Here is a 13,770-nt window from a genome sequence, read left to right on the forward strand (position 1 = left end):
ATTTGCCCCCTAACTGCTTGGGGGACTGTAGATAAGTCCCATTAGGGTCTTTTTACCCTTACAATTCCTTAGTTTTATCCATACTGACTTCACATCTCCTGTTTCAATGTCACCCCTTGCAAGGGACTGAATTTCATTCCTCACCAACAGAGCTACCCCACCCCCTCTGCCCACCTGTCTGTCTTTTCGATAGGACGTATATACCCTTGGATATTCAGTTCCCAGCCCTGGTCCTCTTGCAGCCATGTTGCTGTAATTCCCACAACATTATACTTGCTAACTGAGCCTCAAGCTCGTCCACTTTATTTCTTATACTTCGCGCATTCATATACAACACTTTGACCTCTGTATTCACTTCCCCCCTCACACCGCTCGCAATTGGCCCTGACCTTACTCTTTTATCCCTTCTCGAACTTTCCTTCCCATTAATTTGAGAATCTTTTGTAACTTTTCCTGTACTCACTTCCCTTTCAACTCCATCTTTATACTCTCAATTTGTCAATTCCTCCCACTATTTAGTTTAAACCCACACGTGTAGCCGTAGCAAACCTGTCTGCCAGAATGTCGGTCCCCCTCCAGTTAAGGTATAACCCGTCCCTTTTGTACAGGTCACCCCTACCCCAGAAGAGATCCCAGTGGTCTATAAAGCTAAATCCTTGCTCCCTGCACCAGCCCCTCAGCCACATATTCAGACCCCCTATCTCCCATGTACCAAGTACGAAGGTAGCTTGTAATTTACTGTTAAATTACTTACTCTGTTGTTGTTATTGTTCTCGGCAATACATAACAAATATAATCTCAGCTGATCTATGCTGATCCAAGAGATGGCTATCATGCAGCATGCATTACCCATTCGTGACTCTGCTCTGATATCACATGTATACCACATGCCCACTACGGGAGATGCAATCCTGCATTCTCCACACTGTAGACCAAATTGTTTCCTCAGCAAAAGTATTGCAGGTCACTCTGTAACACGCTTCCACAGAGCAGTTGGACAGAAGCAGTTGGAGAGAACCTCCATATTGCCTCTTCCTTTAGTGCTTGGGATATTGAGCATGCAAAGGGTCAAGGATTAGTTTGCACTAGTGGAAGAGGAAAATTCAAAAGTATTGACATGCAAGTTGGAAAAGATAGCAGATCAGGAATAACCACAAAGAGAGGGGGATTAAGGATACATACACCCTCATGACTGCGTAAGAAGGAACTGCAGATGCTGGTTTACACGGCAGATAGACACAAAACGTTGAAGTAACTCAGTGTGTCAGGCAGCATCTCTTGAGAAAACGAATAGGTGAAGTTTCGGGTCGAGACCCTTCATCAGAGTGAGAGTCAGGGAGGGGGACACAGGAAGAGGGTGATGAGGGGTATTGTCATCACTAATTCCTTTCAGGGGCTAAAGCTTTGTTGATGGTCCTCCTCACATCAGCCATTGCTATCTCCTCCATGTAGTTTAACACTGGGAGGCGTGTTGCTTCTCTCCAACTTCTCTGTGGAAGTGTGCCACCGAGTGAATTGCAGCGTATTTTTGCTAACGTGTGCAAACTATTAACTGTGACAGTGAAACATGCAAAAAAATCTGGGGGCAAGGTAAAACATATTAATTCATGTAACTTTTTCCTGCACGATATTCCCAGGATCCATCGTTACTTCATTATATTATTTCCCCCAGGAATCAATTTGCAGGTTATGCCTCAAAAGGGCTACCGTGGCGTTTACCATGTGTAACTTCCAATGATTTGCAAACTGACTCTGAGGAAATATTTTAATTGCTGTAATGGCTTCAGGTAACATCGGTCATTATTTCTGGAACTCCTCCCAGCAGACACTATTTCATCTCCTGCTGCCCATATTTGCACTTATCTTTAGCTGATGATTCCGTTTTAAGTAGAAGGTAAAACAGTATAGCACAAGAACAGTCCCTTCGGCTCACAATGTCTAGGCCAAACATGACACCAAGACCATCACCTAATTGCTACATAACCCATATCCCTCCATTCCCTGCATATCAATCTGCCTATACAAAATAATTTTTAAATGCCACTAACTTATCCACTTCAAGTCAAGTCAAGTTTATTCGTCACATACACATACGAGATGTGCAGTGAAATGGAAAGTGGCAATGCTCGCGGACTTTGTGCAAAAAGACAAACAAACAAACATTCAAACAACTACAAACAGAATGTAACAGAATCATATATTCTTTTTCATATTAAATATTGTGGGTGGAAGGAAAAAGGGAAAAAAAACAGCAATTCTTTAAAAAAAAAAGCAGTAGAGTGGTACAGTAAAGTTAGTCCCTGGTGAGATTGGAGTTTACAGTCCTAATGGCCTCTGGGAAGAAACTCCTTCTCAACCTCTCCATTCTCACAGCATGGCAACGGAGGCGTTTGTCTGACCGTAGCAGCTGAAACAGTCCGTTGCACCACCAGTTCTACCACCACCCCGACAGTGTGTTCCAGGCACATATCACCCTCTATGTAAATAACTAGCACTATGCATCTCCTTTAAACTTTGCCCCTTACACCATAATGCTATGCCCCTCTAGTATTTGATTTTTCTATCCTGGGGAAAAAGATTCTGATCGTCTACTCTATCTGTGTAGGAAGGAACTGCAGATGCTGGTTTACACCGAAGATAGACACAACATGCTGAAGTAACAACAGGACAGGAAGCATCTCTGGAGAGAAGGAATGGGTGGCGTTTAGGGTCGAACCCTTCTTCAGATTGCATCTACCATATATATGCTTCTTATAATTTTATATATAATAAACCCTCGTTATAATTGACCACAGGGGAGGGGGGGTGAGGGGAATGGTCTCCGTTATTTCCGAATGTCCACTATAACTGAGTGAGCTATTATCATTGGACGTAGTTGAAATAAAGTAGATGGTGGTTAATATACAAAAGGACACAAAGTGTTGGAGGAACTCAGCGGGTCAGGCAGCATCTCCAGACAAACATGTATAGGTGATGCCAGGACCCTTCTTCAGATTCTTTCAGTCTGCTGAGTTATTCCAGCACCTTGTGTCATTTCACCTTAACGCTAGGTGTCGATGCTGCTGGTCCGCACCAGCAAGACCTTCTTCACCAGCAGCCACGGCTGTTGTAGGCCCTGACAAGACGTGTTTTCTTCAGACTGCCGCTACCGACAGGACACGTTCGGTCCACGTGGAGCTCCTGCCCCTCTCACCCGTCGCTTTGTCTGCTCCACCGCCACCTCCTCCTCTTCCTCCCCGACAGTCGGCAACATCTTCCAGGGTGGACTATGTCAGAGTCTCCAGGGGAGGAGGGCCAGTGGCAGTGGAGGAGGGGAGAGGCTGAGTGGACAGAGTGATGGAGAAGGGGAAGGTGGTGGAGGTAAGATTCGGTGGAGTACAGCAACTCCTGTGTTCTTTATCAGCACTCCATGAAAAGGATCAAGTTCTCGATTACCAGTCAAGTGAGACCTAGTGCAGAAATTCCATGTGCAGTCAATCAACCGTGGCAATCTTGCAGGCTGCACTCTTTGGCTAAAAACACTTGAACTAACAAGGAATTTCTGGCATTTAAGCATAAACTTTGTGACAAACATCTTTGAAAACCAATGACTTGAAATTTCCATGGTTACTAAATTATAATTATCAGTTCGCAAAGCATTTGGCCAAAAGAAAAGTGTTTTTGGTACGCTGTAATTTCCCAATGTTTTCTTGTGATATTAGCCATTCAGCCCATTCAGCCATTCAGGTCTATGCTGACTCTCAGAGGTACTCAATCAGTCCATTCTCTCTCACTTTCCCACAAATTCCCCCAATTCTACTACACCCATCGACATTAGGGACTCTATAATTGCTGATTAATCTACCAGCCCGAAGAAGGGTCTCGATCCGATATGTCACCCATTCCTTCTCTACAGAAATGCTACCTGCTCCACTGAGTGACTCCAGCATTTGACACCCAGGGGGAAATCCAGGCGGTTAGAGAGCAAACATGCAAATTCCATGCAGACAGCACCTGCGGTCAGGATTGAACCTGGCTTCCTGGTGTAGTGGCGTTTTGCACCAAACTGTGACACCACAGTGTCACCCTTCCTTCCACAAATATTGCAAAGTACAAGGGATATTAATGTACCATAAATAAACTTCTTACATTTAAAAAAAAATGAGCTTCTCTTTTGACTACAAACATATGTTCAAGAGTTTATTTGGAACTCTGCATAATATTTACAAAGCTGATTGCTTCCTGGTTTGCCTCTTTCGAGAATTCCCAAGTTTGAATGACTGCCGAGCCAGCTTGAAGACATCACAGTTGTAAGGCAAAGGGGGCAGCGTTGGCCTGGGTTTGACAACTGCAGGAGAAGGTCTGAACTGCACAAAGCACCGTTACTTAATCCTCCAAATCAGGTAACTAAACATCCCACCACAACCAGAGAGCAGTGTTGCATCAGTATCTACCGCGTTGATGACCCTTGGACTATCCTTGATCGGAGTTGCTGGCTTTACCTTGCACTAAACGTTATTCCCTTATCATGTTTCAATCCACTGTAAATGGATCGATTGTAATCATGCATTGTCTTTCTGCTGACTGGCTAACACACAGCAAAAAGCTTTTCCCTGTACCTCGGTACACGTGACAATAAACTCAGCTGAACCTGTCACCAGGGAACGAAGGGGTGGAGGAGATGGGTCCTGAGAAGGAACAAAAGTAACAGCAAAATAATAAATCAAACTAATCAAGTGAATCCACTGAAGCATTTCATGTGAACAATGTCCAGAGTCCTACTGACACTGGATACTGAGAGGCTGTGCCCCGTGTAACAGCCTCTCACATGCTCCGCTGATGCAGTGGTTCAGCAGGAAACATTTGTGGCGTTGACACATTGTAAGAGAATGTGTTGAACCGCTGGTGTAATGAACATGGATAATGACACATCCCAGTGGTATCAACTGTGTATATAATGAACAAAGTATGCTTTGGAAAACAAATATGTCAGCAAGAAATATGAAGTATCTGCGTAATAGCAAGGCCTGTAGAAGCCACAAAGGATTTTTACAGAAACAGACTGTTTTTGTACGTAGGAGATACAAGGAACTGCAGATGCTGGAATCTTTGCAAAACAGAACGTGCTGGAATAGCTCGAGCAGATGAAACAGCATTTCTGGAAGGAATGGATAAGCAATGCTTCAGGTCAGGACCCTTCTTCAGACTGGTTGCAGTACTGGGGAGAAAGCAGGAAAAGAGGTGGTGTTGCGGGACAAAGCCTTGCAAGTGAAAGGTGGATACAGGTGAGGAAGGGTTGATTGGCAGGTGGGTGGAGTAGGTTACATAGGCTGGAGATGAAAAAGGAGACAAACTGAGGTCAGATATGGAAAGGATAAGAGTGAAATGAGAGAGACACAGGTGGAGGAGGAGGAGGAGGGGAAGGGGGGTGGAGGAGGAGGTGGGGGGGGGGAGGGGGGTGGAGGAGGAGGTGGGGGGAGGGGGGTGGTGGGGGGATGGTGGAAGGGAGATGGAGTGTATGATCGTGGGGAAAAATGGGTGCACACCAGGGTAGGGGTTGTGCGGATCTGAGGACAGGTATCATCTTTCAGACACGTCCTCATACCTACCCCTTGACCAGGACTCTATCGGTGAACACCAGGTGTCCGTCTCCCAGACTGTTACCAATCTCATTGCCTCTGGCGATGTCCCCTCCACAGCCTCCACCCTTATAGATCCCCAACCCCATATAGCACATTTCTATCTCTTTCCCGTTCCCAGAATTGCCTTGGTAGACCCATCGTTTCTGTCTACTATTCCACCAAAGAGGCCCCCATCGCCTTTTCTTTACCATGGATGTCTAGTCTGCTACACCATTCCCCACCAGGAAGGACTCAGGGCCCACTAGTTCTTCCTTGAACTGAGACCCAATCAGTTCCCCCCCTTCTAACACTCTCCTCCAGTTGGCAGAATCTGACATAATTTCTCTTTTGATTCCTCTGATTCTCTGCGTCAAAGGTGTGACCAGGGGCACATACATGGGCGCCAGCTATACCTGCCTTTTTGTTGGTTACATTGAACAGCCCTTCTTCCAAACATACGCTGCCACCAGTCCCCAACTCATTCTCTGCTACATCAACAAATGCATCAAGGCTACTTCCTGCAACCACGCAGAACTCGTTGATTTCATAAACATTACTCCTCACCTCCACCCTGTATTCAAATTCATTTGGACTATCTCTGCCACTTCACTCCCCTTTCTCTCCCTCCTTTCCGTCTCCATCATCGACTGTTGTCCACTACAAAGCCCATTAACTCTCACGGCTACATCGACTATACGTCCTCCCACCATGCCTCTTGCAAGGGCACCATCGCTTACTCTCAATTACCCCATCCCCACCACATATACTCTAACCCTAAACGAGGCTCACCACGCTAGGATATCCAAGATGTCCTCTTTCTTTAGTAAACGTGGCTTTCCCATTTCTGTTGTGGATGGATCCCTCATCCATGCCTCTTCTGTGTCCCGTAGATTTGCTCTCGCTCAGAACAGAGATAGAATCTCCTCGGTCCTCATCTTTCACTCCTCCAGCGTCCACATCCAGCTATTCCTGCCACCTTCAACATGATCCCGCCACCAGTCACATCTCCACATCCAAACCCCTTTCTGCTTTCTACAGACTCCGCAACTCCTTGGTTCACTCATTCCTTTGCATCCCTTCCCACTCAATCCACTCCCTCCCCAGGTACTTCCCCCTGTAACCACAGGCGGTGCGACACCTGTCCCTCTACTTTCTTCCTCACTCCCATCCAGAGACCGCAGCAGCACTTCCAGGTGAGATAGAGGTTCACATGCACCTCTTCAAACCTTGTTTACTACATTCGGTGATCCCAGTGAAGCCTCCCTTACACCAGTGACACCAAGTGTAGCCGAGGCGACCATTTCACCGAACATGTGCACTTGGTCCACTGAGGCCCACTTGATTTACCGGTTGCTAACCATTTTAACTTCCCTTTCCTTTCTGTCCTGGGCCTCCTCCATTGCCAGAGTGAAGCCACATGTAAACTGAAGGAAGAGCACCTCATATTTCTCTTGGGTAACTTACAACGGTACGAATTCGTTGAATCTGTACTGTACCAATTTTAAGGAACACCTCTTATTCTCCCTCTCCCATTTCACCCACTATCCTGCCACTTCTGCCCCCACCATCCCCTTCCACCCATCTGGCTTTACATTTCACTCCACTTCTCTCCTTGTCTGACATCCTTTCCATTTCTAGTCTTTGTCACCTACTCCATCCTTCTGCCAATCAACCCCCTCCCTTCATCTGTATCCACCAATCACTAACCCATTCCCATCATTCTCCCCCCAGTCGTTTCATTCTGAAGAAGGATTCCAACCCAAAATGTTGCCCATCCAATCCCGGCAGAGATGCTGCCTGACCTGCTGAGTTACTACAGCAGTTTGTGTTTTGCTAATTGTATATACATGGCCTACATTCCCGTTCCCTCGAGTCCTCTGGCTACGTGGAAGAGCTCAAAATAATACAATAAGCTTGAGACCCTGGAGCCATATGGCCAAGCATCATCAAGAACAAAGGTATCAACGAGAAATATTGCAACACTTGCATGGGGCAGAAAACTTTCAGCACACACTAAATTGAATTTCCTTTTTGCATATCTAAGTTATAGTTGATAGCGTGGCACAGTGGTAGTAGAGCTGCTGTCTCACAGCACCAGAGACCCAGGTTTAATCCTGACCCTGGGTGCTGTCTGTGTTGAGTTTGCACGTTCTCCATGTGACCCACGCGCGTTTCCTCCAGATCAGGAGTGGAGAACCTGCAGCCTTAAGGGCGCATGCAGCCTTCTTGGTCATTAAGTGCGGCCTTTTGAATGAATCCAAATTTTGTAAAACAAATCCTTTTACTTTTATTTAAATGTTGTTGTTCATCTTTTATTATTTTAATTTTAATCTTAAAATGAACGTATTTAAAATACCAAAGAGTAAAAGAAGTTTCAATAAAATATGTGCTTTTCAACTATGTATTGTTGCGAATCTACATTCTCCTACCTAACCCAAATCAAGACGCCCTTAATGTCACAAATGATGGATACCCATCTAGAAGATCAGCTGAAACTGCGTACCTCCATGTTGCAACCAAATATTCAAATGCTTTCCCACAAAAAGCAGTCACAACAAAGTCATTAAAAGATTAGTTAACTTTAGAATTAACAAAATGTTTTCATTTTCTTGAAGTTAGTACATTGTAGTTAGATTTTTAATAAATAAGCATTTTGAAGCATATTTAATTGAACTTTTTTGGATGCGGCCTTATTAGATTACAGCTAACTTAATGCGGCATTCCAACATGAAAAGGTTCCCCACCCCTGCTCCAGATGCTCTGGTTTCCTTCCACATCACAAAGGCGTGTGGGTTTGCAGGTATATTGGCCACTGTAAAATTGGCCCCAAGTATGGAGGAAGTGGATGAGAAAGTGAGATAATATAGTAGTGTGAAGGGTGATTGATGGTCGATATGGAATCGTTGGTCTGAAGGGCCGGGTTCCACACTGCATCTTTCAGTTTAGAAATACAGTGTGGAAACAGGCCCTTCGGCCCATCAAGTCCGCACCGACCAGCGATCCCCGCATGCTAACGCTATCCTACACAACACTAGGGACAATTTACAATTATACCAAGCCAATTAACCTACAAACCTGTGTGTCTTTGGAGGAAACCGGAGATCCCAGAGGAAACCCACGCAGGTCACGGGGAGAACGTACAAAATCCGTACAGTCAGCATCCATAGTCAGGATCGAACCCGGGTCCCTGGAAGTATAAGGCAGCGACTCTACTGCTGTGCCACTGTGCTGGAATGAAAAGGGCGAGAAAGTGGGTGGATCTCATCAGGGCATCTTTGTGACGAGTCCTCGCTGTCATAATTTGACACTGAAGGTCTCAGAATACGTTGTTCTCATGATCCCACTGGAAATGCTGTAACAATTTCACATCTCTCTGACGAGACTGTATGATTTCTCTTCAAGGTCCAGTACAATTGCTGCAATTGTTGCTACATTATCTCCTGTAATTTTGACATAATTTCCCAAGAGACACCATATCACTTCCACCGTATCAGTTTCTTCTCAGCTGTTATCAGGCAACTGAACCATCCGACAAACAACTAGAGAGCAGTCCTGAGCTATTATCTACCTCATTGAAGACCCTCGGTCTATCCTTAATCAGACTTTACTGGACTTTATCTTGCACAACACGTTTTTCCCTTTATCATGTATTTGTACGCTGTGGACGACTCGATTGTCATCACATATAGTCTTTCCGCTGACCGTGAAGCCCGCAACAAAAAGCTTTGAACTGTACCTCGGTACACATGACAATAAACTAAACTAAGCAATATCTCTCACGTGTGTGTGTATTGTTACATGTACATGAGGGTATTTTTGGGACATATTCCATTATTTCCACATTATCTCCCTTACACTATCACTGGGGGGGGGGGGGGGGGGGGGGGGGGGGGGGGGGCCGAGAACAAAGGGGGGCCTGGCATGGTGGGGTGGGGTGGGGGGGCGCGAGAACAAAGAGGGACTATTGGGACTACATTGCAAACTTTGCAACTTTGTCAGTGCCCTACGCGTGGCGACTCTTTGCATACTTTGTGTATGGTATACAAAACAAAGAAGGTCACTGTGACTTGTCACATGTGATAATAAAGTATCATTCATTCATTCCACATCTTCTCATTCTGAAAGGAGTTGCGTAGCATTCGCTCTCTCGGGAGACACTGTCCCCCTCCAGAGATACTGAACGTTTCCACTATCTCCCTCCGTGATATCACAATATTTCTACATTGATTCCCAAATGTAGCGTCGCACATTATCTTTTTCAGGGGGTACTGTGGAATTTCCAAATTACTTCTCAGGAGATACCGTAACAATTCTACATTATCTTTTGGCAGATACTGTATCCTTTACAACATGAGATCTGTCAGGGGATACTGCTGCACTCCCTTATTAGCCTGCAGGAAGCATTACCATATCTCCAGACTATATGACAGGCACATTTGTCACATTTACACATGGTCTCTTTCATATTTTTGGGCTATCTCACTCTGTCTCAAGAGAAACTGTGATTTCCATAATCCCTCACAGGGACTACTTCATAACTTTCACTTCAACAAATTAAATACTGTAATATTTCAAAGCTACCTCTCAGGAGCCAATGCATAATTTCTACTTGATCCTTCACTGAATCTGTCACATTTATACTCAAACTTTCTCAAGAGATAGTATATTATTTCTGCATCACAGTGGGGGAATTTGACACATGTATGCAGTATATTATTATTGTAGACAATAATATAGTATATATTCTCAATCATTATAACTCTTAGAAAATAAGGCAACATCTTCACGTTATTTAATAATAAATCACATCACATCGCCACATCACCTCTCTCAAGGAATGCTTTGTTATCCTAGAACATAGAATAGCACAGGAACGGCCCCTTCAGCGCACAACGTTTGTGCTGGACATGATGCCTCTCCACAGCTCAGGGCAGATGGTGGAAAAGTTCCATCCAGTCACTCAGGAGAAACTGCGAAATATGTTCACGCTATTTTTCCAGCAGATACTGCCAATTGTCTACACTTACCGAAGATACAGTAACACTGAGGAAAATGGTACTGAGGAAATGTGATCACATTTCCACTGTTTCAATTCTGATGAAAGATCTTAAACCTGAAGCATTAACTTTGTTTCTCTCTCTCTACAGATGCTGCTCAACTTGCTGAGCATTTTATGCATTGTTAGATCCCCGTTATCTGCTGCATTTCACTTTTATGTCAGTATTACTGTTTTTCATCTGATAACTGCGACTTCCAGAAACGTGCTTGTCAAACCTGAGCATCACCTCCCTCATGGGGTTGTTTTTAAAATGTACCAGAATACTGTCCAGAAGACATCTTCACATGGACACATTGTCTCCCATAGAGTATTCTGTTATATAAGATCATTTCATTTTAATCATGTTTTTGCAATCTATTGTGCTCTTTTGATCTTAGCATCTACAGAGCATCAGTGGTGAGTGTCTTTGAAATGCCTGCCATGTTCGTTCAAGTGATTTTTGTTTTAAATTTATTTGCAAAAAGAATTAAGACCATTATGCTGGCCCACAATAAAAAGAAATGATTGAAAGCATTTTCTTTAACACAATGCACAGTGTTCCTTCAAATGCCAATCATTTAGCTCTCTGCCAACTTTCACTGGATTCGGCGTAACAAGGGGTCACTTTCAATTTCCAATTCAGTGTCAAACTGGTTGTCAGGCGCACATAATACGCTGCTAGGGAAGAGTTACCTAGGTAACAGGGCCAGCTGAACAAAAATTGCCAATTTCCATGATTGACACAGGATTGCGATCACCAGAATATTGAGCGTGTTTGAAAGATGAGCCGTTTGCAGAAATAAAAACCACGCCAGTCAGGTGCAGTGGCATTGAGCCGGGCACAAGTTTTGACTATTTTTAAATTGCTGGGAATTCTAAGCTTCAGCCATCTTTCGTGTTCAATTCTCTGCAAAGCACCTCCACATCCTGCACCTTTACAAAGCTGGCCTGGGTAGAACATCATAACAACAACAAGCACATCACATGTCACGCAGAATGGGGCTGGTGGAATAATTTTATTAACGCATTGCTGGAAAACCCGAATAGGAGGAATCGAGTTCCCTGTGACAAACTGCGTGAGGAATATACCAACCCTGGAACATTGTCGATGACATTTCTTTCTTTCGCTTGAAGTTTATTTAACACCCTAGAATTTGTCAGTACTTCGGCTGTTAAAAAAACATTAAAACGTTTTGAAAATCATTGACATTTAGGGACAGATTCTGCAATGGCTCCTAGCTTTCCCCTTGCGACGTCTGTCTAGATTCTATCAAGTGTAAATCAATCGAGAGCATGATTATGTTTTTCCCTTCAGGCTCAGAGCAATGACCAACCACACTAAACTGCAGTCAATCTAAATTAATATGATATTCAGGAATTAAAATACATAGCCCAAAAACATGTCAACACTGCAGAATAAAAAAAGATGCCTGGCAAGATATCCCGATGGGAATTAAGTATTTAACAAAATACAAACATGTGGCTGATGTTATAGTGTACCCCAGTGGAATTGTAGAAATTTGTGGAATGGATGTTAGAGTGTCCATGCCAGACATTTGCTTGAACAACCGAAAACCACTATACTCACCCAATCAACACCCCAATTTCAAATATTAATCCATACTCTGGAGTATTGTGTACAGTTTTGGTCTCCTAATTTGAGGAATGACATCCTTGTGATTGAGGTAGTGCAGCGTAGGTTCACGAGATTGATCCCTGGAATGGCGGGACTGTCGTATGAGGAAAGATTGAAAAGACTAGGCTTGTATTTACTGGAGTTTAGAAGGATGAGGGGGAATCTTATAGAAACATATAAAATTATAAAAGGACTGGACAGACTAGATGCAGGAAAAATGTTCCCAATGTTGGGCGAGTCCAGAACCAGGGGCCACAGTCTTAGAATAAAGGGGAGGCCATTTAGGACTGAGGTGAGAAAAAACTTTTTCACCCAGATAGTTGTGAATTTATGGAATTCCCTGTCACAGAGGGCAGTGGAGGCCAAGTCACTGGATGGATTTAAGAGAGAGTTAGATAGAGCTCTAGGGGCTGGTGGAATCAAGGGTTATGGGGAGAAGGCAGGCATGGGTTATTGATTGGGGACGATCAGCCATGATCATATTGAATGGCGAATGGTGCTGGCTCGAAGGGTCGAATGGCCTCCTCCTGCACCTATTTTCTATATTTCTATGTTTCTATACAGTAGTTACTCCTTGCAGCAAACCATTCAGTCCTCAGAGTATAATGTTTCCCTTATCTATTTCTGCTATTTGTGCTCATTTTAATTCAGGACCCATCATAGGCATCTCAACTACTTTTCCCACATCCTTTATCATAAAACTTATATTAAAGTTCCTCGAAGTGATATCTCAGTTAAAAAAATCCCACCGTCTCAAGTCTCTGCTGGCATAATCCTGGCATATCTATACTGAACACTTTACCAAGTGCCTAAAACACCCCAAGATCTTCATATTAGAAGGTGTGTGATATACCCATCTGGAACTATAGTTGACTCCTTGGTAAACCCGTAATAATTAAATACCTGAATACTTCCATTTATCAGTTCAAATCTACAAAGCTCATAAAGGACTTGGCAGGCAAGATAACTGAGATGCCTCGCACCCCGGGGGATAGTCAGGGAATTATGGAGAACACCATATAGGAGGAAAACGCCTTCATTTGTAGGGTAGTGGACCCTTGGAATTCTCTGGACTGGGGTGCTGTGGAGGTTAGGTAATTGTGTTCATTCACAACAAATTTTAGGACATTAAGAGACTCAAGAGACATGAGACATGAGTTGAGGTGGTAGCACCATTTCTTATGTCTTTTAATAACAGATAGAACAAGTTGAAGGGCCAGATGTACTAGCTCCTCTCCAAATTCAATAATTGTTACATAGAACTCAGTCAACCATTACTTTCTTACATTCTGTGTGCATTTAGAATTTGATATTTATACCTGGCTTAAACTACTCATATATCCCTTCTGTACGTACCAAAGCCAATCTGAGAACAATCTTCTACACTTCCAGCAAAGATCTGCAAACTTCAAGTACTTGTCAAATGCGTGTTTTATTGTGTAAACCTACCTTACAGATTCCTGTATCTTCTGAATTACAGGCAAATTCCCTCACAG

General features: G+C 43.8%; 1 protein-coding gene across 5 annotated transcripts in view; it reads right to left on the bottom strand.

Moving 5' to 3' along the window:
* The window catches only part of sash1a (SAM and SH3 domain containing 1a), a 146,314-nt gene that overhangs the window by 131,486 nt on the left and 1,058 nt on the right, over positions 1–13,770 (bottom strand). The window lies entirely within an intron of this gene.

This window comes from Leucoraja erinacea, chromosome 8 (assembly GCF_028641065.1).
Source record: "Leucoraja erinacea ecotype New England chromosome 8, Leri_hhj_1, whole genome shotgun sequence".
NCBI classification, from domain to species: Eukaryota; Metazoa; Chordata; class Chondrichthyes; order Rajiformes; family Rajidae; genus Leucoraja; species Leucoraja erinaceus.